General features: G+C 46.5%; 1 pseudogene; it reads right to left on the reverse strand.

Annotated features, from left to right (window-relative positions):
* Positions 1-4,029: 4,029 nt before the first annotated feature.
* LOC142361496 (uncharacterized) lies at positions 4,030-7,513 on the reverse strand (annotated as a pseudogene).
* Positions 7,514-24,506: the final 16,993 nt, after the last annotated feature.

Below are 24,506 nucleotides of genomic sequence, written 5' to 3' on the forward strand. Positions count from 1 at the left end.
AGGAAATAGTTAGGGATTAATAGGGAAACAAGAGAGCATAGACAGGAGTATGATTCTCTAATTTAATGGTTAGGACACTCATTGGGAATTGGAATTGTTGCTTTGCATGTCCTAGTCATAACTGTATTTTATCTAATAAGTTAGGTAAGCTATGTTTATTTTGTTGAAAGCATAGCTAAGAACATGTTAGACCACTGACTACATAATATTGCCTTTTCTTGTGATTTTTCTTTGACGTAAAAAAAATTATTATCTGCTCTGCTTCAACAGGATGCATTAAAGATCGCCCCTGCCATGTTGTTAAGTAGTTCTCTTTTAATCTGGGGAATGAAGCTTTGAACTTGAAGGCATCAAGCTCCAGTTTCTTGCTCCTCAGGTGAACAGTTTAACCACAAAGTTATTAGGAAATAAATGGACATCACCACAATTTCCAAACAGTTTCAGAAGATGGTCACTGCTGCATCTTGAATCAGTCCTTCTGGTACATATTGTTACTTCTAGTCATCTCACTTTTTCAAAATCACCTCTGCTCATTAAGTAGAAGTTATATCTTACTCTATATTCTATCAAAGATATGAGCTAATAGATTATTTCATCTTTCTAGTGCTCTCTTTGGTTTTTTATCCTAATCATGCCTGTCTGCACACTAAAAAATACCCAAAATAATTATCACATTGGATTGAGAACTCACGATTTACTAATCTGCTCCTACTGTCATCCATGAATCAAATGTTCATATGGTCATATGTTGAAGAATACAATGCTGATTTAAGTTTATGGACAGAAGAAGCAAATCAATGTAGAAACCATATTTTCTTCCAAATATGCAATGATTCTAAAATGTTTCCAAAAAAAGTGTTTAGCCAGAGTTACTAAATAGATCTAGATCAAGCCAAGTCTACAGCAGGATATAGTTCACAAATGGCTGCCTCCCTATGACAATGAAAACCTGGAAAATTGAATATGTGGCATTTATATTCAGCAAAATACAAAAGACTTTAGAGAAATCAGTACAGGTTTATTGAAGAGAAGCACTGATGATGCCACATCTTTCTATAGTAAAAGAAGATGTTGCTGTCCCGATCTGATATCAGGGAGGTTTCGATGCGATCCCAGGAGACGAGATTAAGATGCAAACGCAGTCATATGCCTTGCAACCTTGTAAACTTTATTTTTGGTGAACCGGTAATTGGAGGTCTGGCGGGGACGGCAGCGAGGGCGGGGGGGAGAAGAGAAGACAGGAGAAAAAAAAGGGTAAAGTCGTAAAAACCCCAGCGGGTGAGGAAAAGAAGTGCGGGGTGAGAGGATCAGTTACCACCACCACGGATTTGACGATGTCCAGCGATCTCTGGTCGGCTCAGTCTCTGTGCAGGCGTAGAGCCCCGGCGAGAGTAGAGCCCAGCAGCCAGGCGGTGAGGAGGAGAGCAAGAGGGCGGCGAGGAGCATGTGCTGCCCTTTTGTAGGGGCATTTGTGCATGCGCAGAGCATGTCCGCATACGTGCAGTTCCTACCATGTGTGCTGCCCGCTTAGACAAGTCCGTTCTTGCCCGTCCACACACTTATCTGTGCACAAGCGCTTTCCTGCAGGTCGTTGTGGCGGCTTCTTTCCAGAGGCCAGCAAGGGATGACAATGACAATGTCAAGACAAAACCAGTTTGTAGCGGTCTTCTACACCACCCCGTGGCTCGACATTGCTGCCTTTGTGGTGGTGTGGGAGGTGGTGGTGGTCTAGAGATAGGGAACAAGAAATGAGACAGAGAGAGACAGAGAGAAAGAGAGAGAGAGAGAAATAGGGGTAGAAACCAGGATGGAGGGGATGGGTGACACAGCAGGAGAAGGAGGGACCAAAAAAAAAAAAAAGGGGGGTATGACACAGAAATGCACTGTGGAGTCCTGGCTGGATGAGAGTGGACATAGCTTGGTGCCATTGAGCAACCCAGGTTCCGATCCGGAGGTGTGCCTTGAGAACGGCGAACATGGAAACCTATTGGGAAGGTAGAGTGACGAGCTCGGGACACTGGAGCAGGGGGACCGTCACGTCACCGTTTCCTGCCGCACTGTCACTTCCTTCCTGCCACGCTGTTGTTTCCTGCCACAGCACTGCTTCCACATCGAGATGCAGCTCTGCACTAATCACAAAGAGTTGCAGTAGTTTTGCCTATATATGGATTGGGGGTCTAACCATTCAGATGCTGTAATTGCTTTGCTATATAAACCTTGTTTTGCTGACTAATAAAGGTGAACGATCTATACTCATATTGGGGTGACATCATTACAATGTTTCCGTAACCCGCACCAACAATGCAAAATCGTAGGCAGGTTGAAACATTACACAATGTAAACACTGTCTCTTCTAACACTGTTAAGTTTAACAATGTCTTACTGAACAAAAGTTTGAGGAATCAGGTAAGTATGAGGTAGTCTTTTCATGATAACAAACACAGAAAATGTGAAATGGATATAGGTATGCAATTCTTCCCTCTGACAGTCTGTGAATCCTATAGGGTCTAAATCATGGGTACAGTGGTCGGTTTTGGTTGACGAATGACATGGACCTGTCTTACGCCATCAGGTGATGTGATGGGTATGAATTGCATATTGGATACCACATGTCGGATTAACAGAACAGAACAGGGAATAATACATGGTAAAAACATTAAAGAAGAAAATGCGCATAACAAAAGTAGTAGTAATTGTTTTACCCATCGTGTCCCTGGAAACCAGGACCACAAATCACCAGTCCAACCATTCCATGTTTGTACTGGAACATGAGCAATTCTCCTAATATTTTTGGTCAATTGGAGGACCACTTCGCCCACGTCATCGATCTCCAAGCAACAGTTAGAAATATTTAGTTTCCCACCCACCCCCTCTTCAGCTAACAGGTAATCCAGGACCACGCGATGTTGAAGGATTGCCGTGTGCATCTGTTGAGACTGTCGAGTTAAGAGGTCTAAGGCATCTGCAGTTTTATTAGTGATGATTTCTAGAGCTGCTTGCAGTCAAATTATTGAATTTAAATTATAAACTGGTTCTCTTGCCCCTGATATTGGTTCATTGGTGTTCCAGGTGGCAAGTCCATAATGCTGAATTATTCTCTCAGGAGGCCACTCATCACTCACCCATTTTTGCGTTCCACCCAGGTTAACCTCAATAGATCGTGTTTTACAGGCAATCCTTCTATCCCCCAGATCATCATATAGTCTTATCCCCAGACGAGGTCCACTCGTCTCTGGGAGGAGGAAAAACATGGGCCGGATAATCCTACGTAACAAGTCCTTGACCATTCTGCCGGTAAAAGTTTGTAGGCAGTATGTCCGCAGATCCAGTAATGACCCCTTTTTGCCTTAGTGCCATAAGCAAATGGTCCAGCTGTCTCCCGTGGAGACTGAAAATGAGTTGTGTCCTTGTCGCCTAAAGGGCTAAAAAACTCAGTGGGGCTGTCTTTTATGCGGCCAGTGCAGTACCAGGTGCCAGAATCATTTTTCCACTCACACACTTGACTACAGGGGTAATAATTGGACCATTGGAGGAAAGTTTCATTTTTGCTTGACCAGTATCACTTAAATCCCCAATTGCGCCCGGTTTCATCAAGCCACATCCATACGGGAACACCTCTATCTTTATCAACTAACTTACAGGTGAGTGTCCATTTGCACTTTCTTTCCCCAACATGGATCCCTCCCTCCTGAACACGGTTTAAACAATATTGCCCAACAGCTGGAAACTGAATTGGCCATGTTCCGCTATCACCCCAAGTAGTATTTCTGGTCTCACTGTAGTTGCTCACAATCTGGGCTGGGGTGAGGGGTGTAGACGTCCATGGCCAGCTCGATAACCCCAGGGGTCCACCACAGACCCAACAGTGACTCAGATTAAAAGTTCGACTTACAGCCTTGGCTAAGAACACAAACTCATTGTCCTTAAAGGGATCACAGGGATCAGTGGAAGGTGGAGGAAGTGGTTTTCCATGGCTTCCATAGATGCATCCCTGAACCAGTAAGACCAACAATAATGTGCACATTCTGATTAAGTCGCAATCTGTGTCCGTTTTACTTCCTCTGGGAGAGTGTATCCAGGTTGGTTGCTCCTTCCTGGAAAATAAGAAAGGAAACAAACTTGCTTCTCGGGTTAGAACAAAGGAATAATAATCAACCTGCCAGGCCTCCCACAAACCCTTTTCTTCTCTCAAGTGCAGAGGGTTGTTTTCCAGGGGGTGTATGCTCAAATGGACATGACGCTGTTCACAAGAGGATGTACATGTTTTGCATTCCTCCCTGGTAACTGGCCACCATTGAGCTTGTGCCTCACAAAATAAATCATATCATTTCCATACGGAGGCCCTCTGGGCCACCCCGTCAGGGGGTGGGGTTCCTGTTAAAACTGCTTTGGTCACTTTAAATGGGTCCCAAATGGTTACGCATTGCAGTCGGATAGTTCGTTCGGCCTCTCTCAAAGATAGACTAACTACAAATAGGGCCTTTTCCCAAGTTGTGCACCTTTTTTCAGCGTCCTTGAAACTACGTGAATAGAACCCAATGGGCCGAAATGGGCCCCTCTGGTCCCTTTTGCCACAACTGAACTGAGAGCCCTGTCCAGGCAAACCCCCATTTGATTTGGACTGGGTCCACTGGATGGACAGGTCCCACGGCTTGGTAGGCATTTGCCTCAAACACCAACAGCCATAACGCCTCATTGTGGACCTGGGTCCACTCCCACTGGGCCTTTTTCCGCAGTAAATCATACAAAGGTCTAGCAATAATCGAAAAGTTAGGGATATGTTTTCTCCAGAACACGAGTAGTCCTAGTTCATGTTGTAGCTCTTTCTTTGATTCTAGCATTTTAATTAGGTCAGGGGAGGACAGAGTATCAGGAGGGATACAAGTCATTCCCCCCCTCCACCAGATTCCCAAAAATTTCACTTCACTAGAAGGGGCTTGTATCTTTTCGGGCGGAATCGTCAATCCTATACGTTCTAAATGGTGATAATGTCCCGCTGCACCTCCTTGACTTCCTCTATGTGACTCCCTCCCACAAGCACATCATTTATATACTGATAAATCTTCACCCCCGCTTGTATGGGGATCGCTTCTAATTCCTGCGCTAGAGCATGATGAGCTAATGTAAGGGAGTGCTTATAGCCCTGGGGAACCCCTATGAAAGTGTACTGCTGTCCTTCCCAGGTGAAAGCAAAACGGCTCTGATCTTCAGGTTGAAGGGGAACCATAAAGAACATATCCTTAACATCAATAGTTGCCAGAATCCGATGCACGAGTGCTCCTGAATGGTACTAATGATCTCGGCAATGTTGGGCACAACAGCGGTTAACGGTTCCGTATTAGCATTCAAACGGCGGTAATCGACCGTTAACCGCCACTTTCCATTAGGTTTTCGCATCGGCCAGACTGGGGAATTGTAAAGCGAGTGGGTGGGAACAACCACTCCTTGTTCCCGCAGCTCTGCCAGCACCGGGGCTGTGCCTGCCCTGGCTCCCAATGGCAGCGAGTAGGGCTTCACATTCGTTAATTTAGAAGGGGGGAGGGCAGGCGCTGCTTGCAGCAGACGCACCCCCGCACTGGGAGTTTTAGCCAATTGTCTAATTCGGGGGGCACCGAAGGACCACAAATTTCCCTGGGTATCACACCACTGTTTACCCTTTAAAACATCCATGCCTAAAAGGTTCATTTGGAAAGGTCCCACAGCTACCATGGTGTCCACAGGGTCTTCCTCCCCCGGCAGCCATAACGTCACTGGAGTCATGGGCACTGTCTGGGTTTTCCCCAAGATGTTTGAAACTATCAGGCTTTTGGACAGGACCGAAATTCCACACCTTTCCGCCTCGACCTGGCTTAGCACAGTAATTTGTGCTCCTGTGTCAATCAAAAAGGTTACCGGTCACCTCTTTGGCCCTACTGCCACCGTAATCAATAAATCCCCTTTGTTATTGCAGGTGAGCTGTCTTACAAACATCCACCCTCAGCCTCCCCCCTCACACTGGGGGAGAGGAGGATTTAGTTTCCCACCAGCTTCTCCCTATTTTTCCCCCCCCACCTAGATCCACCAAGGGTGGGGCACTAGGACCTGGCCCAAAAATAATTTCTCGCCCTGACCATCTCTGCACAAGCTGTCCTAGCTTCTTGGTCGGGAGTCCATCCATGAGGGCCTGGGGAATGCCCTTCTGAAGCCCTAATTGCCAGATCCCCTGCCGATTCAGAGGCTTTTCTTTCCCGGCCAGATCCGTGCTTCTCCCCTAGAAAAACAACTATCCACTCCCTCGCTCTGCGGCTCACACGGCTCTGGTTTCAGCCCTTGGATATGGCCAGTTAATAGGTCCGTATTTTTTCCCATAGTTAATCAGCTCTTGGACTATTTCCCCCCATGTCCACACTTTCCTCCCCGGCCACCGACGGTCAGGGGCCGCCCCCCCCTCCAGGGCAGCCGCAGTTCTCTCCTCACCGGGGATATTTTGAATTCTCCCCTGCAGCTGGATCCCTATGGGTTTCAGGGAATCGGGAAGACCCCGTATTAGGGGAGTCATTCTTTCGGGGTCTGTCGGCAGCAGCATTGGGGAGCTCAGATTAGGCTTGAGCTCCCGATCATACATCATCTGAAGGCAAGCTGCTTTCTGCACACTTTTCAGCAACTGATCTGTTGTGCCCGTTATGGCCAGGGGATCCCCCCTCTCCAGCAGGTTCAACCCCCCCGCCCAGTACGCGGCCCTCTGAGTCAGTGACCACGGGGCTCGGCGATCGCCAGTGGTTAAGAACAAGCCCGGGCCCCACTACCCTTCCACTTCCCTTTCCGACAACAAGATCCCGTCCCCCCCCGACAGGGACACCCTCCAGACATATTCGGTCTTCGATTCTCTCGAGCTTCTCTCAAAATCTTTTCGCAGCTTTGCCAATTTGGTTGCCGCAAAAGGGATTTCTTTAGTAATAACCTGGGGACGATTATCACTGTTGTCTTCATATACGAATTCCATTTTAACCAACGGCTACATGTGGGGGGGGCTGCCTGCGGTCTCTTTTGCTCCCTTCAAGTCCCCCTGGGAATAGATCGATCGTATCCCTTTCTCTGCCAGCGCTACTTCTGTTTCCGCCAAGGAGTCTGACTCCCTCAGGAGCTGATTCCTTAACTCCCCCTTCTATATTACGTTTTGGCACCTCTCCTCCTCCAGCAGCCGTTTACTTTCCCGCAACAGTTCCCGCAGCGTTTCTACCGCCGCTTGCAGAGAATCTACCACCGCCTCAACCTGACCAGACCTCTGGTTCCTTTCCTCCACCGCAGCAGCCAAACTCGCTCCCAACACCGCACAGATAATCGCTTTTGCCTTCCCCCTCTTAACTCTGTCTTCTTTTTGCAACACTTTCATTCTGTCTACCACACTCTGTAACCAAAACCAATGGTGCCTCACCCAGCCTTGCCCCTGGAACAAGGGACGAGCTCGGTGAGCCTCTAGAAAGTCATACAGTCTCTCTGTTTCCTCAGCCAGCACAGACACACAGTCACACATGTCGGCTGCCTGCGGGGCAGCCATTTTCCTACAAAGGGGATGTCGTCCTGGGAGGGCCACACTTTGAAATCCGAGCTTCCCCTATACGCTCCAGGGAGGCCAAAACGTAAATTAAAGCACAAAATTCCCACAAAGTTCCTACAAAAGTTCCTAGTGGGCATAGTCCCCCAAAAATTACAAAAAAATATAAACAAGCAATGAACGCCTGCTGACATTATTATTGTGCAGACTACAAAGATATTTTTATAAAAGGCTAGAAAGAACAGACAATAATAAAAAAACTTTTACTCATTTTACAGGACTGTGGTGGAAATGATATCACTATGTCTAGAAGTAGAGCAGAAAAGAGCAAAATTTCACGTACTCATAATCACAGAATCACAGAATCACAGAATGGTAGGGGTTGGAAGGGACCTCTGTGGGTCATCTAGTCCAACCCTCCTGCCGAAGCAGGGTCACCTACAATAGGCTGTAGAGGACCTTGTCCAGGTGGGTCTTGAATATCTCCAGAGAAGGAGACTTCACAACCTCCCTGGGCAGCCTCTTCCAGTGCTCCATCACCCTCAGAGGGAAGAAATTCTTCCTCATGTTCAGACGGAATTTCCTGTACTTCAGTTTGTGCCCATTGCCCCCTGTCCTGTCGCTGGGCACTACTGAAAAGAGATTGGCCCCATCCTCCTGACACACACCCTTCAGATATTTGTAAGTATATATTAGGTTCCCTCGCAGCCTTCTCTTCTTCAGGTTGAACAAACCCAGCTCCCTCAGCCTCTCCTCGTAGGAGAGACGTTCCAGTCCCCTCATCATCCTTGTAGCCCTCCGCTGGACTCTCTCCAGTAGCTCTTCATCTTTCATGAACTGGGGAGCCCAGAACTGGACACAGTACTCCAGATGGGGCCTCACTAGGGCAGTGCAGAGGGGAAGGAGAACCTCCCTCGACCTGCTTGCCACACTCCTCCTAATGCATCCCAGAATGCCACTGGCCTTCTTGGCAACCAAGGCACACTGCTGGCTCAGGGTCAACCTGTCATCCACCAGGACACCCAAGTCCCTCTCCACAGAGCTGCTCTCCAGCAGGTCCACCCCAAGCCCGTACTGATGTATGGGGTTGTTCCTCCCCAGGTTCAGAACCCTGCTTTTGCCGTTGTTGAACCTCATCAGGTTCCTCTCTGCTCAACTTTCCAGCCTGTCCAGGTCACACTGAATAGCAGCACAGCCTTCTGGTGTATCTGCCCCACCTCGCAGTTTGGTGTCATCAGCAAACTTACTGAGGGTACATTCTAACTCTTCATCCAGGTCGTTGATGAAGAAGTTGAACAAGGCTGGGCCCAGTACTGACCCCCGGGGCACACCACTAGTTACCAGCCTCCAACTAGACTCAGCGCCACTGACGACAGCCCTCTGAGTTCTGCCATTCAGCCAGTTCTCAATCCACTTCACCGACCACTCATCCAGCCCATAGTTCCTGAGCTTCCCTAGGAGGATATTATGGGAGACTGTGTCGAAAGCCTTGCTGAAGTCGAGGTAGACAACAACCACGTCTCTCCCTTCATCTACTCAGCCAGTCATGTCATCGTAGAAAGTTATCAGATTGGTCAGGCATGATTTCCCCTTGGTGAATCCATGTTGACTACTCCTGATAACCTTCTTTTCCTCCACTTGCTTGTTGATGACCTCAAATAATGACCTGTTCTTTATAAAAAAAAATCACCACCCCCCCAAAAAAAAAAAAAACACAACAAAACAAAACCAAACAACCAACAAACCATGGTTTCCTGTGTGTGGTGTTTCCTCAAGGAATTCTTTACAATGAAACACATGTTCAGTACTATCAATGCTCATGCCATCTACTAGCTGTAGTTGCAACAAAATCTGATTTTTCAAATAAACGAAATGAGAAAACAAACACACACACAAAGCTTTTCAAGCTATTTTAAATGATTGTGAGTTTCATCTAGCTCATTAAATTTGTCTTTCTGAGTTAAAGGAATGGAATTCAGTTTGTTATATTACAGTCCACATTTAAAAGGATTTCTTATACCCTTCAGTAAAAATAATTGTTTCTTTCTTCTGTTTTGAATTCTACTGGGAGGATGAAGCTTTTTTTCCCTCTTTTTCCTCACAGTAGTACTTTTTTCTCTCGCACATTTTCACTGAAGACTTAGCGCTGGCACTTAACATCAGTAACTTCCCTCTTCTTCACACACAGAGCTCTTTAAGCTAACTTAGTACTTTGCTGCTTAGAAAACTGTGGTGGAGTTAGTCTTGTCCAGAAGCCAGATGCCCACTCAGTAACTCTCTCACTCACCCTCCTTACCAGGATGGGGCGAGAAAAAGGATGAGAAAGCTCATGGGTTGAGATAAAGAAAGTGAGATCACTTACGAGTTACTGTATTGGGCAAACCAGACTTGATGATTGGAAAATTATTTATTGCCAAAACAGATTCAGATATTTGAGAAGCAAAGACAAAATATTTTAAATGAACATTACCCCACCTACACACCCCTTTTTCCAGTCTCAGCTGGTTTCCTTCTGAACAGGGCACTCCTGACTGCTCTCCCTGCCTTGGGCAGCACCGGGGGATGGAATTAGTCTGTGGTCGGTACGTAACAGTTCCTCTATGCCTCTCTTTCCTCCTCACGCTTTTTCCCTGCCTCAGCGTGGTATCTATCCCATACAACACTTCGGGGTAAGACTGCTTCTGCGCGACTTTCCACAGATTGCAGATCCTCCAGGAAATATCCACCTGCTCTGGCATGAGACCCTCTGTGGGCTGCAGTTTGAGTATCTGCTCCACTCTGGTCTTCTCAGTGCACCTGCAGCAGCTGCTCCTCCTCATTCTCTGATCTTTGTGTCCACACCACTGTTTCTGACCTTCCAAGCCAATGCTTTGGGCCAGAAGGGACCTTTAGAGGTCATCTAGCCCAACCACCCTGCAGTAAGCAGGAGTATCTTCAACCAGATCAGGTTGCTCAGAGTGCTGTCCAAGCTGGCCTTGAATGTTTCCTGGCATGGGGCCTCTACTACCTCTCTGGGCAATCTGTTCCAGTGTTTCACCACCCTTATTGTAAAAATTCTCTTCCTTGTATCTAGTCTAAATCTACCCTCCCTTAGTTTAAAGCCAATGATCCCTCTCCTACCACAACAAGCCCTGCTGAAAATATTTTCCCCATCTTTCCTATAGGCCTCCTTCAGTTACTGAAACGCTGCTATAAGGTCTCCCTGCAGCTTTCTCTTCTCCAGGCTGAGCAGCTCCAACTCTCTCAGCCTTTCCTCATAGGAGAGGATCTCCATCGCTCAGATCATCTTTGTGGTCCTCCTCTGGACCCAATGCAACAGCTCCATGTCCTTCTTGTGCTGGGGGGTCCAGAGCTGGACACAGTACTCCAGATGGGGTCTTACCAGAGCAGAGTAGAGGGACAGAGTCACGTCCCTCAACCTGCTGGCCATGCTTCTCTTGATGCAGCCCAGGATCTGGTTGGCTTTCTGGGCTGCAAGCTGTTGTGGGTTTGCATGGCAAGGTTTTGGTAGCGGGGAGGCTATAGGAGTGGCTTCTGTGAGAAGCTGATAGAAGCTTTCCCCATGTCTGACAGAGCCAGTGCCAGTGAGCTCTAAGATGGATCTGCCACTGGCCAAGGCCAAGCCAGTCAGCAAGGGTGGTAGTGCCTCTGCGATAACATATTTAAGAAGGGCAAAAAAACCTGCAGGAAACGGCAGTTGGGAGAGACGACTGAGACTATGTGAGAGAAACAACTCTGCAGGCACCAAGGTCAGTGAAGAAGGAGGGGGAAGAGGTGCTCGAGATGCTGGAGCAGAGAGTCTTCCCTGCAGCTCGTGATGAAGACCATGGTGAGGCAGGTTGTCCCCTTTCAGTCCATGGAGGTCCACAGTGGAGCGGATATTCACCTGTAGCCCATGGAAAGGACCCCACGCCAGAGCAGGTGGATGCCTGAAGGAAGCTGTGACCCTGTGGGGAGCCCGTGCTGGAGCAGGCTCCTGCCAGGACCTGTGGACCGTGGAGAGAGGAGACCATGCTGGAGCAGGTTTGCTGACAGGGCTTGTGACCCTGTGGGGGACCCACGCTGGAGCAGCCTGTTCCTGAAGGACTGCACCCCATGGGAAGTACCTATGCTGAGGCAGTTTGTGAAGAGCTGCAGCCCCGTGGGAAGGACTCGTGTTGGAGAAGTTTGTGGAGAACTGTCTCCCATGAGAGGGACTTCATGCTGGAGCAGGGAAGAGTGTGAGGAGTCCTCTCCCTGAGGAGGAAGGAGCAGCAGAGACATGTGATGAACTGACCATAACCCCCATTCCCCGTCCCCCTGTGCCGCTCAGGTGGGAGGAGATAGGGAAATAGGAGTAAAGTTGAGCCCAGGAACAAGGGAAGGGTGGGGGCAAGGTGTTTAAAGATCTAGTTTTATTTCTCTCTATCCTACTCTGGTTTGATTTGCAATAAATTAAACTCCATTTTCTCCCCAAGTTCAGTCCTTTTTGTCTGTGACAGTAATTGGTGAGTGATCTCTCCCTGTCTTTGTCTCAATCCTCAAGTCTTTAATCATATTTCCTCTCCCCTGTCCAGCTGAGGAGGGGGAGTGATAGAGCGGTTTTTGTGGGCACCTGGCATTTATCCAGGACAAAACAAAACAAAGCGCACATTGATGACTCATGTCAAGCTCTTCATCCACCAGTACCTCCAAGTCCTTCTGGGCAGGGCTTCTCTCACACCCTTCATCCCCCAGCCTGTATTGATAGCGGAAGTTGCCCCGACCCAGATGCAGGACCTTGCACTTGGCTTTGTTGAATCTCCTGAGGTTCACACAGGCCCACTTCTCACGCTTGTCCAGGTCCCTCTGGATGGCATCCTGTCCCTCAGGTGTACCAACCACACCACTCAGCTTGGTGTCATCCAATACATCAACAAAGGTGCCACCAGCTTGGCTGACAGGATCAGCTGTGTGCTGTGGTGGGTCTGTTGCAGAACTGGCTGGAACCAGTTTGTGTCTGGCATGGGGCAGCCCCTGGCCTCCTCTCTCAAAGGCCATTCCTGAAGCTCCCTGCTGCCAGCATCTTGCCATCACCCAATACAAATGCTCCTCTTTCAATTTGGTTGTCTGCATGTTTCTTTTTCTCTTTGACCACAAGACAAAATATAGCCGATGTTTTCATTCAAATACCAAACCTGTTTGATTTTGACACTCGAGTTGTACTATTTCAGTCTCCTACCATGAAACTGCAGCACTCTGACACATTCCTAGAACAGAATGTTTCTCCAACAAGCCTCTGAGAAACAGTCATATTGGATTATTAATTCACTTTATTTCTGCAGCACAAAAACTATCATGAGATGTCAGTACATATCAGGCACTGACAAGCATTTTAGATTTAAGAAGATGATTAAATCTGAAGATCAACTGTTCAATGGAAATGTAGGATGTGATGGGATATAACCTTTTTCTAGCTTTGTAAGCAGAAATTAATTTTAAAAAAGTAATCTCATTGAGTCAAATGGACTTTATCAAGTCCAGTTTTGACACCCAGTTTCCTTATGTTCAAATTTAGAAAGGGAAAACAGATGTGTTCTTCACTCTGTTTGGTAAAATTGTCACCCTAAAATGCTTATCTTCTCACATAGAGTCAGACGTTTCTATAGCCTGGAGTTCAGAACATTTAGCTGGGAGATGCCAGTCCTGGATTCTCACTCTAGAAAATGTGAAGTTGCTCAGAGCACATATACAGGCTCAAACCCTACACACGAATTAAGAAAAAGAACAGTTTTGTCTGAGAACGGTGCTAGTATGTTGGCATAAAATTGTCATTAAGCTGCTTGCTGTTTTTGATACCAGAAATTCTGTATGCTCCCAGTAGCTCTAAGGCAATGTTCATGGTGGTATTTTTAGATTCCTTGGGAATTTAGGCTTTACCATGAATGTTTATTTGTTTGGCGGTCTACCTTTGAACTTAGATACAGAATGTAGCAGTTAGGTTTTGGTGTCTTATTTCTGAATTGAATACTTCATGTTCACTTTCCACGTCAATAACTTTGTCACATAGTCATTCAAAGTAAAAGATTAAAGGCTTCATAGTAGTCGCTGCATAGTGTGTAATAGCCAGAGTTTATAATAATAGTTATACACTGCATCTTCTTCATATGTGTACTCACAATTTTCATATCATACAAAACTAAGTGCTATTCATTCATGCAGAAGCAAATTTTAATTGAGAAGTCAGCACCACAAGAAGTACATCCTCCTTCTATTGATATTTAGTTCTTTTCCTGCAGGCTAATCAAGACCTGACAAAGTCTGATGGACATTTTCTCTACCTGTGAGTAGCATTACGGAGATGTAAGAAATCCGAGAAAAAGGGAAATAATCTCTGAATACTCAGTATAATCTTTAAATATTTGCTGTAAATTTTGGACAAAAGGAGGTTAAAATTATCTCGTTGATCAACCTTCTGGAAGTGGAACTGATGTCAACACAAGATTAAGCAACACCCTTGAGGACATGCCCGGGCAAACCTAAATAACCAGTTACAACAAGCTCCCAACAGGAGATAGCTGATGCAGTGCAGCAGGCAGATACCTTTGTAACTGCACAACAAAGGCTACTACTTCTCAAAACTATTCAAAAGGCTTCTCAGATATTGATGCCTGTGGAAAGCAATGCCACATCTTCGTAAGTACTTTGCTCTAACCATTACAGGTGTTCTCTGCATAACTTAACCTTGAACAGAGCTAGAACAAGCATGTAGCTATTAGAAAACGTGTCAGTTAAATGGTTGTTGATCTTATGTTGCTGTTAGAAGAGCCAAATATTGTGTAATACTCTATTCACCACCTTAAATTTAATACTCTGTTAGGTTATTTACATATTTTCAGATTAGACCAAATAATTTCTGGTAGTAACATGGAACATGTAAAGGCATTCCTGCATGCCACACATGGGTTCCAGCACAGAAAGCAGAGAAAAAAGTAGCGTTTACATAAACTTAGTTGCAAATTCCCTAAGATACTTTCAGAAATGGTGCTTAGAAAAGATAGAATTAAAGTTTAATTCAAAATGTCGTTTCACTTCTTTTGGCTAAAAGCATGTCATTTTATCCTTTTGGCTAAAAGCATGTCTTTTTATCCTAGATAAAATTACTCTAAATCTTCAATTCCTTTCAGCCAAATTTTACCAGAAAACAAAAAAAAAATTACTAAGCACATTGCAAGGTAAGAGGATGAAGACAACCTTCACATTTCCTCTTAGACAGAAACACAAATGAATGATTACATACCCATGGTCATTCTCTGCTTCATGCTGACTGCCAGTTCTTTTACATGGATTACGGCTTTATCTGCAAATCCTTAAGTGGAAGTGCTTTATATACTATATTATGAAAAAATATGAAAAAATGCCTTAATTTTCTGCTACAGGCAATGTTTTCTATTTCAATGTTTTGCAGCTGGATTTCCCTCCTGGTCTACTTATGTCCAGATCTCAACCTTGACATTAAACAGGCTTGAGAAACTGACAGTATTAATGAACTATTTGGTCAAAAATATATGTTTGTTGTTACTTTTCCCATTCTTCCTGTCCCCTTAGAATAAGAAATAAGACATTTTTTCCCATCTTTTTGATAAATACAGACCTTTAAATTCCTTTGCAAATACTTGCTCCTCTGCAATACAGCTGTGTTACTTTGTTGTTGAACAATCATAGGTAGCCTTTATTTTAGAATATTAGTGTAGCATACCATCACAACTTTGCAAATAAAACCACAATGGTGAAAGCACTATAAATATCTTATTATTATTATTTATTTATTTTTATTGTATTGGACAACAGAATTAACAAAGCCTTTGTTCAGTCTAACTGAACAAAAAAGGTTAAATAGTGAACTCACTAAAAAAGTTCTACTGTTCTTAAATAGCAGAATTTTAATATTTTTTTGTGGTCTCGCTTATTTTCCAGTTTACCATTGTCTTTAGTGAGTCTTTTCCGAGGATTGTACCCTCACCGAACATTGCAAAATACTTTGATATTTTGCAGTGTTTCCGTATGCTCAGAATTCTCTTTCTTATGTGAACTTTTTCCCCAAACAAGTATGCAAAATTTTCTTGTTTGTCCACACATTGGAGGGATTCTTATCCCAGACAGCCAGTGAAAACTAGTTTTATTTGGTTTGTCTTTCATCCTGTTTCTATGAAGAGCTTCTGAAGTTCTAAATGCAACTGTACTCCAGACTAGATGATGAAGAAAATTGATAATTTGGTCAAGCATTTAGGCAATATTCAGGTTCTTGCAAAGTTTCTTTTCAATGTGAGTGTAAGTCAAGAATCCTTTGATACATTTTTTTTTCCCCTGAAATGATCTTTCATTTAACACAGTGAAAACACAATAGTGAGCAGTTTTCTTTGCCTAGAAATCTGCAAGTACAATGAGATTTGCATCTGAAAATCTCTACATGGGAATCACTTCACCCAGAAGAGACGTTCTGTATCTGAGCTGGTTTCCAGCGGCTTGCTTTACAGCCAAAGAGAAATACACACTTTCAGGTTGCAATTAAGCTAGATCTATTTACGCAAAGCAAGAATCATGCCTCTTGTCTTATAAAATAAAAGGTGTTGTAAAGCAGTATTGAAAATAAAAGAAATAGAGCCAAAATAATTCCTGTCTGATACAGTTTATAACACAACATGGTGATTTGAAATGTTTTGCTGCAGAAAAAGTAGCATACAAATATTATGAAAAAGCTTTTCCTGGCTTGTTATCTTTGTTGGAATCTGAGCCATGGTATCCATTATAGGCTAAAAACTGATCCTTCAGTCAAGCATGAACACACAAAGACACATAGAAGCTTACTCTTGATAAGAATATATTGAGAAGGTTATTTGAAAAATCTCCTCACATCCTTGTAACTAGACCGTTAGGAAGGGTAAAGTAAAATGGGGGAATACCTGGTGAACAGAAGTGTCCTGGATTTTAAAATTAATTTCCTGACATATCGTTGTCCAAGATAAAAATATCTTTATTTTTAAGTGGCATTTTCTTTGCAGCTGGATGTGTACACATGCCTGTATTGTTTCCTGGCATTCAACAAAAATGACCTTTAATGTACAGCTCTGGCTACCAAAAGCTCTAAATCCAGAGAGGAACAACTGCAGAAAGAATGCCTCAGTAGGACACTATTGTATAACTGCAGCAAAAAAAAACTTAGTGACAGCAAATTTAATAAAAGACCTATGAAAACAGTAGCTCAGTGACAGCTGTCAAGGTAAGGTGCCATTAATGTATTACTTTAAGTATGCATACTTTAAAAAAACTCTACTGAGTTAAAAGAAAACACTAAATCGTACACACAATGCAATGAAGTTTAAGAGTAATGGTAAAATTTCAGCAACTAACAATAAAGCAAGAAAATAATAAAACAATAAAGCAAAAAGCAAGGCATTCCTTGACTAACAAGAAACTAGTAGTTCAATACACACTATAAAATGTAAGTATTTCCAGAGAATTAACATGAGTGAAGATGCTGATTTTTTAAATTCCTGCTGCTATGATTACTTCATGTTTCAGGGACTACTTCCTGAGAAATTATCTGCCTCATCAACTGTCCCAGCAAAGCACAACAGCGACTCGGATCAGGGGACAGAATTACAGTAGCTGTGTTTTTTCCCCAAGAAACTTCAAAGCCTTGTTTCCTGCTAATTACAGAAGCTTTTGACATTGTGGCTACATGCTGCTGTATTTTGTTAGTGGAATAATTTGCTGACTAATCTACAGGAACAAACTGAAGCACTGAACACTGCGTTTATAAGGCTTTGAAACCTGACTTTAAACGTATATAATTACAAAAAATTCTGCAAAGCTCTTACTTTACTATAACCGTTACATTTGCTGAGAGAAGGAATGTTGTAGACTATTTCCAAAAATAAACTTTAAAGCTGATGGGAGTTTCTGAGTCATGACAAGCTCATACGCCAAATTGATCTTCAGAATATCGAAAGCCAACAAGAAGATATTCTTCAGAACAACACAAAAAAATATCTCTGCTTGAGTTGATTTTCCAACCTCACTGAGGTTCTGGAGTTAGAGCAAATTTGTACCTAAACAGGACTGCAATGAACATTGTAGTAATACAGCTTGATTCAGTGTCTGTCACCTGAAACAAAATGGTTATCCAGATTCACGGGTGAGCATTTTATCTCTCCCCAAACCTAGGAAGTGTCTATCATCACAGTTTCTCTTGGTTAAAACAGCATTTCTGTCATTCAGAAAAAGAGTATAAAGAAAAAAAATAACCAAAAAACACAACCAAGCAAATCTTTAAATAGAAATTTAGACATAGGTTGATTCCTGCTTTTTCATATCTAGAATGCATCTACATATATATATATTACCCAGCTGTATTGTTTTCATGTCCCGCCTATGGGGCAGCGTGGGGTGCGGCAGGGAGGTGAGAGGAGCAACTCAGGTTCTGCAAATCCCCCCATGCTAAATTGAGGTGAAACAACACCAAAGGATCAGTCAAACGCTTGATTTATCACAGAGGTACTTCGGAAAACATAGAAAATGCTGTTAACGTGGGTTGTTATCAGAAATATCTATGAGAGGCAGAGGGAGAGGGAGAGGGAAGAAAATCTGCATCCCCCGCCTCTGGTCCCGCGATGCCGGATGACAGGCGCCTCAGTCCTCTAGCGGTAGGCGCGCACGCGGCCCTTCGCGGGTGCAAGGTCGGTAGCTCAGTCCCTGCGCTTGGTCCCGCCTCCCGAGGGACCACACGGTGCTGTTCGAGAAGGTTCGTGATCTTCCGCGCTGGCGCCGGGGGAGGGGGTGCCGTGAGGGGTCTCTCGGGTGGTCTCGCGCCCACTCCTCAGAGGAGCTCTGTATGGCCACTGCCCGCACGGGGTGGGGCGCATCCGCAGGTGCGTTAGCTGTCCCCCCAGCTGTGCGTTACCCCACTCCTCACCCGCAGCCGGCGAAGGCCAGGCTGACCCAAGATGGGGGCGTGCGGCCCTACCCCGCCACCACTGACCGAGCTGCAGGTCTCTGGCAGGGGTGTTGGAGGAGCTCGGGGAAGTTAAATGGCTGCCCTGGGGTTGAGGCGGCTGTTCTACTGCGGTGTTTGAGAAGGTAACACGCGTTCACCTTTTCAGTCTCTCACAACTCTTTGAGAAGCTGTGTCTCTGAGTCTGTATTTTATGTGATGAACAACTATTTGACACAACTTTACTAACATCACAAAATATGATGAGCACAGCTGTTTGGACCAGTGTCCTGGGTTCGGCCAGGACAGGGTTAATTTTCACCAGAATGCAGGAAGGGTGGGCTGACCCAACTCCAACCTGGCCAAACAGAGCCAGGTAGTCCACACCATGTGCTGTCATGCTGGATTCCGGTGGGGGGAGTGGCGGTGTGGCGGGAACTGGCTCGCGGCTTGGGAGGGCACAGCAGCAGTTCGATCCGAGAGAGCGGTTCTGTTCTGCAGGATCTGTTCTGCTGGTTTGTTCTGTGTATTCCCCTTTTCTGTATCATTGTTGCTACTGTTCCCTTTGTTTGCTGTTCTTTTAAACTGCCTTTATCCCGACCCACCAGTTTCTGCCTGTTTCTTTCCATTATCCTCCGCACCCCCGTGGGGGGAGGGACATCCGCGTGGCGCTTTTGTTGCCGGCTGCGGTCAAAACCAGAACATTCAATTTGGTGCCAATGTGTGAGGCGGGGATAACGGCAGGGCTGAGCAGTGTGCATTAAAACAGCTTTATTAGATTTTGTTAAATTTTGTTATACGCGTTTTTCTGTGTTAAATAGTCGCCGGTAAAAATGTTTCTGACTTTGATCAGATGGTTGTGGTTTTTGAATCCGTACTTTCTGTACGTGTTCCCTGTGGTGCTGTTCGTCATCGCAGGGAAAACGATCAGGATGATGATTTTACTGTACTGTACGATGTCGATTTATGACATGATAACATCACTGTGCATGGGATTAGGCTTGTATTTGCTTGCGGCACTGCAGTCATTTCCATACCTCGGACCCTATGTCTTGGAATTTGTTAATAATCGAATCCAATCTGTGGGGAAAACCAGAGGGGATACCTTCCCCCACTCATTAGCCCCCCCTCTCTCCTTCAGGCTACTCCTAACGGCTTTTGAGAATTTTGAGTACCAGTGGGATGCTCAGGCCAGCACTCTCGTTTTGTTCTGCCTCCTGAATGTGTTTCAGGTTTTGTTTAGGGTTAAACAAGCCGTTAAGAACATCGTGCAGAGACCTGCCCCGGGGCTGGATAGCTGTGAGTGGCTGGGTGTGTGGGATAGCATGGGCAGGTGTCTAGGGCAGTGGGCAACACTGGTGTGTTTTAAACTCACCCCTGAACAAATACAGAATCCGGACAATCTAGTAAAATACCTGCAAAAAGTGTGCTGCCACCCTGGGAACGCCAGAGATACACAAATCACCGCAATGTGCTGGGGTCTGGCCCACACCTACTGAGCATTGTTCAACCTGATTCAGTGCCCTGAAGGGGAAAGGGGGGGAAAAGAAGCGTCAGGCACTGCAGCAGGTGCTGCCCCCCCAGCCGGTCCTGCAGCCCCTCCAGCCCAGCAGGCAGTCACCACCCCCCTACCAGCAACACCACTACTGCAGTCACTGGCGTTGTCCCGGCTCCCCCGACAGGCACAGCAGTTGCTGCAGCTTCAGCTCCAGACCCAGCTCCAGAAACAGGCATTGTGGCTGAGCCAAATAACCAACCTGTGCCAGTAGCAGTTGCCCCTGTAAAACTAAAGAAAGACCCAAAGAGAGCAGATCGCTCCGGGAGGGATGACGATGAGCCAGGGTCATCGCGGGAGACAGAGACAGAGATCATCACCTGGTCCCAGTCCCTGGGCGAGCTGCGAGACATGCGGAAAGATTTCAGCAGCCACCCAGGCAAGCACATTGTCACCTGGCTGCTGCGGTGCTGGGATAACAGGGCCAGCAGCTTGGAATTAGAGGGCAAGGAAGCCAAGCAGCTGGGATCCCTGGCCAGGGATGGGGGCATTGACAAGGCCATTGGGAAAAAGGAACAAGTCCTCAGCCTCTGGAGGAGACTTCTCTCAGGGGTGAGGGAGAGGTACCCCTTCAGCGAGGATTTTGTATGCTACCCTGGCAAGAGGACCAATATGGAGAGGGATATTCAGTACTTGAGGGAATTAGCTATGCGGAAGCTGGTTTACTATGAACCAGATGATGACCAGTTACACACAGATCCAGATGAAGTCCAGTGCACACCATCTATGTGGAGGAAGTTTGTGCAGAGCTCACCATCCTCATATGCCAACTCACTGGCAATAGTAAAATGGAAAGGTAAGGAGGCACCAACAGTGGATGAGGTGGCTGCCAGACTCCGGCACTATGAGGAAAGCCTCTCTTCCTCCCTCGTTTAGGCCATGGAGTAATTGTCCCAGAAGGTCTGGCGACTCGAAGAGAGCATGTCCTACTCCCCACCTATACGGGCCAGCATCTCAGCTGTTAGGGAAAGCGTTCCTCTGCTCAGGAGAGAGAGCACAAATGCTACACACCACGGGGCACCCTGTGGTTTTACTTGCGTGACCATGGAGAGGACATGAGGAAGTGGGATGGAAAACCCACCTCAAGTCTAGAGGCACGAGTGCGTGAGTTGCGAGGTAAAACAATCATCAAAGGGGATTCTGTTAGGAAAAATGTCGCTCCAGTTTCCAACAGCCAGCTCTCCAGACCAGGAAGACAGTTTGATCTTGATTCCGATCCTCTGGAAGGGACCTCCAAGTCGTTTTTACAGCAAGTGAGCAGCAAACTCTCTGACCAGGATTAGAGGGGACTTGCCTCCAGCCAGGTGGACGAAAGGGACAACCGGGTTTATTGGACGGTGTGTATTCAATTGCCTGGCACGTCAGATCCACAAGAGTATAAAGCTCTAGTGGACACCGGTGCACAGTGTAATTTAATGCCATCAGAGTTCAAAGGGTCAGAGTCCATTTGCATTTCGGGAGTGACAGGGGGGTCCCAAGAGCTGAGTGTATTGGAGGCTGAAGTGAGCCTCACTGGTCAGGAGTGGCAGAAGCACACCATTGTAACTGGCCCCGAGGCCCCTTGCATCCTTGGGATAGACTATCTTAGGAGAGGGTATTTCAAGAACCCATGGCAGTATCGGTGGGCTTTTGGCATAGCTGCTTTGGAGACTGAAGAAATTAAACAGCTGTCCATTTTGCCTGGTCTCTCGGAGGATCCTTATGTTGTGGGGTTGCTGAGGGCTGAAGAACAACAGGTGCCAGTCGCGACCACAACGGTGCATCGGCAACAATATCGTACCAATCGAGACTGCCCTCTCCCCATTCATCAGCTGATCCGCCAGCTGAAGAATCAAGGAGTGATCAGCAAAACTCGCTCACCCTTTAATAGTCCCATATGGCCAGTGAGAAAATCTACTGGAGAGTGGAGACTGACAATAGACTACCGTGGCCTGAATGAAGTCACACCACCGCTGAGTGCTGCCGTGCCAGACATGCTAGAAATTCAATATCAGCTGGAGTCAAAGGCAGTCAAGCGGTACACTACAATTGACATCGCTAATGCATTCTTCTCCATGCCTTTGGCAGCAGAGTGCAGGCCACAGTTTGCTTACACCTGGAGGGGCATCCAGTATACCTGGAATCGACTGCCCCAGGGGTGGAAACACAGTCCCACCATTTGCCATGGACTAATCCAGATTGCACTGGAAAAGGGTGAAGCTCCTGAAGATCTGCAGTACATTGATGACATCATTGTATGGGGTGACACAGCAGAGGAAGTTTTTGAGAAAGGGGAGAAAATAGTTCAGATCCTTCTGAAAATCGATTTTGCAATTAAGCGAAGTAAAGTCAAGGAACCTGTGCAAGAGAATTAGTTTTTGAGAATAAAATGGCAGGATGGGCACCGTCAAATCCCGATGGATGTCATCAACAAAACAGCAGCTATGTCTCCACCAACCAGCAAAACGGAAGCCCAAGCCTTCTTAGGTGTTGTGGGTTTTTAGAGAATGCACATCCCAAATTACAGCCAGATTATAAGTCCTCTCTCTCTCATGACCCAGAAGAAGAATGATTTTGAATGGGGCCCTGAGCAACGACAGGCATTTGAACAGATTAAACGGGAAATATTTCCTGCCGTAGCCCTTGGTCAGGTCCGGTCAGGGGAAGATGTCAAAAACTTGCTTTACACCGCAGCTGGGGAGAATGCCCCAACCTGGAGTCTGTGGCAGAAAGAACCAGGGGAGACTCGAGGTCGACCTCTGGGGTTTTGGAGCTGGGAATATAAAGGATCCGAGGCTCACTGTACTCCCACTGAAAAAGAGATTCTGGCAGCATACGAAGGGGTTTGATGTACTTCAGAAGTGGTAGGCAATGAAGCACAGCTCCTCCTAGCACCACGATTGCCGGTCCTGGGCTGGATGTTCAAAGAGAGGGTCTCCTGTACGCATCATGTCACTGATGATACGTGGAGTAAGTGGGTCGCGCCGATCACCCAGAGCGCCCGAATGGGAAACCCCAATCGCCCAGGAATTCTGGAGGTAATCATGGACTGGCCAGAAGGCAAAGATTTTGGAGCATCGCCAGAGGAGGAGGTGACATGCGCTGAAGAGGCCCAACTGTATAACCATCTGCCAGAAGTTGAGAAAGAGTATGCCCAGTTTATGGATGGGTCCTGTCGCATTGTGGGGAAGCAGCGGAGGTGGAAGGCTGCTGTATGGAGCCCTACACGACAAGTCGCAGAAACTGCCAAGGGAGAAGGTGAGTCCAGCCAGTTTGCCGAAGTGAAAGCCATCCAGCTGGCTCTAGCCATTGCCAGTCGAGAGAAGTGGCCAGTGCTCTATCTTTACACCGACACTTGGATGGTGGCCAATGCCTTGTGGGGGTGGCTGCAGCAATGGAAGAAGAATAACTGGCAGCGCAGAGGCAAACCTATCTGGGCTGCCCCAGTGTGGCAAGATACTGCTGCCCGTCTGGAGCAGCTGGTTGTAAAAGTGTGTCACGTGGACGCCCACGTCCCTAAGAGTCGGACCACTGAAGAACATCAAAACAACCACCAGGTGGATCAGGCTGCCAAGATTGAAGTGGCTCAGGTGGATCTAGACTGGCAACATAAGGGTGAACTCTTTATAGCTCGGTGGGCCCATGACACCTCAGGCCACCAAGGAAGAGACGCGACATACAGATGGGCTCGTGACCGAGGGGTGGACTTGACCATAGACACCATTGCACAGGTTATACATGAATGTGAGACATGCGCTGCAGTCAAGCCAGCCAAGCGGGTAAAGCCTCAGTGGTATGGAGGACGATGGCTAAAATATAAATATGGGGAGGCTTGGCAGATTGACTACATCACACTGCCACAAACCCACCAAGGCAAGCGCTATGTGCTCACAATGGTGGAGGCCACCACCGGAGGGCTGGAAACCTACCCTGTGCCCCATGCCACCACTCGGAATACCATCCTGGGCCTGGAAAAACAGGTCCTGAGGCGACATGGCACTCCCGAAAGAACTGAGTCGGACAACGGGACCCACTTTTGTAACAGCCTCATAGACACCTGGGCCAAAGGACATGGTATCGAGTGGGTGTATCACACCCCCTACCATGCACCAGCCTCTGGAAAGATCGAACGGTACAATGGGCTGCTAAAAACCACTTGGAGAGCAATGGAGGGTGGGACTTTCAAAAATTGGGATACGCATTTAGCAAAGGTCTCCTGGTTCGTTAACACCAGAAGGTCCACCAACCGGGCTGGTCTTGCCTAGTCAAATCCTCAGCGCCCCATAGAAGGGGATAAAGTCCCTGTAGTGCACATGCGGAACATGTTAGGGAAGACGGTTTGGGTTAGTCCTGCCTCAGGCAAAGGCAAGCCCGTCCGCGGGATTGCTTTTGCTCAAGGACCTGGGTGTACCTGGTGGGTAATGCGGAAGGATGGGGAAGTCCGATGTGTACCTCATGGGGATTTGATTTTGCGTGAGAATAGTCCA

This window comes from Opisthocomus hoazin, chromosome 5, assembly GCF_030867145.1.
Source record: "Opisthocomus hoazin isolate bOpiHoa1 chromosome 5, bOpiHoa1.hap1, whole genome shotgun sequence".
Taxonomy (NCBI): domain Eukaryota; kingdom Metazoa; phylum Chordata; class Aves; order Opisthocomiformes; family Opisthocomidae; genus Opisthocomus; species Opisthocomus hoazin.